The following is a 1,017-nucleotide window of genomic DNA, read 5'->3' on the forward strand; positions in this document are numbered from 1 at the left end:
GTTAGGTATAAAAACTTTGGACTCATCAAGATAGGATAGATAATAGAGCACTTTCTCTGAATTTGCCAAATACTAATGGGCTGGACATTGTAAATGTGATTTTTTTTTACCTGACAATTGTTCTTATTGTATATAGTTTCACTGAGTTAGAGTTAAAATCTTAGCTTTTATTCAGACAAAAAAAAGGGGAAATGTTGCAGGATATTTTGTTTACACCGCATAAAGATGTGTCTGTGTTTGTCTCACCTGCCTAAGGCACCTGGTTGGTTTAATAGAGTTTGAACGGCCAATAGCTAGGAAGGAAGAGACTAAAAGGACTTCTGGGCTAAGAGAGAACTCGGGGTTAGAATCTGGTGTGGCAAGAGGTCTCAGTGAGACAGAGGGAGTCAGATATACAGAATGGAGGAGAGGTAAAGAGCCACAGGACAGAATGTAGATTAATAGAAATACGTTAATTTAAGTTCAAGAGCTAGTTAGGAGCAAGCCTAAGCTAAAGGCCAACCTTTCAGAATGAATGATAAGTTTCCACGTCATTATTTGGGGGCTGACGGTCTAAAGAAAGTCCAACGGAAAAGCCCGATTACAAGGTCGTGCACCTAGGTGTGCCCGACTTTGCAGTCTCTCAGTGCTTTTGTTCACTGTCTCCCTTCTGCTTGTCATCCTGACTGGCATTATGATGCTCAGCATTCCACCCAATGCCTTCAGAGGCACAGCACAGAGGAAAGTGGAAGTTCAGTGTTCAGTGAGCCTGATAGATATAGGCCATGAGAGTGGACATCTATTGTGTGACATGACCACACACTAGTGTACACTCAAGTCCCATGGCTGAATGAATCCAGCTCTGGTGAGTTCGTCCACTAACGTTTTCTGTGACCATGGTCACTTTCATTCTTCTGGATCTCTGTCTGCATTCCTGTAAACAGAAGGGCTGATCGATCAACAACTAGCTTTCAAACCACATACTTCTGTGAATTTTCTGATTTGAAACTAAATCACATAGTCATCTGTGGGGGTCCC

This window comes from Peromyscus leucopus, chromosome 6, assembly GCF_004664715.2.
Source record: "Peromyscus leucopus breed LL Stock chromosome 6, UCI_PerLeu_2.1, whole genome shotgun sequence".
In the NCBI taxonomy this organism is placed as follows: Eukaryota; Metazoa; Chordata; class Mammalia; order Rodentia; family Cricetidae; genus Peromyscus; species Peromyscus leucopus.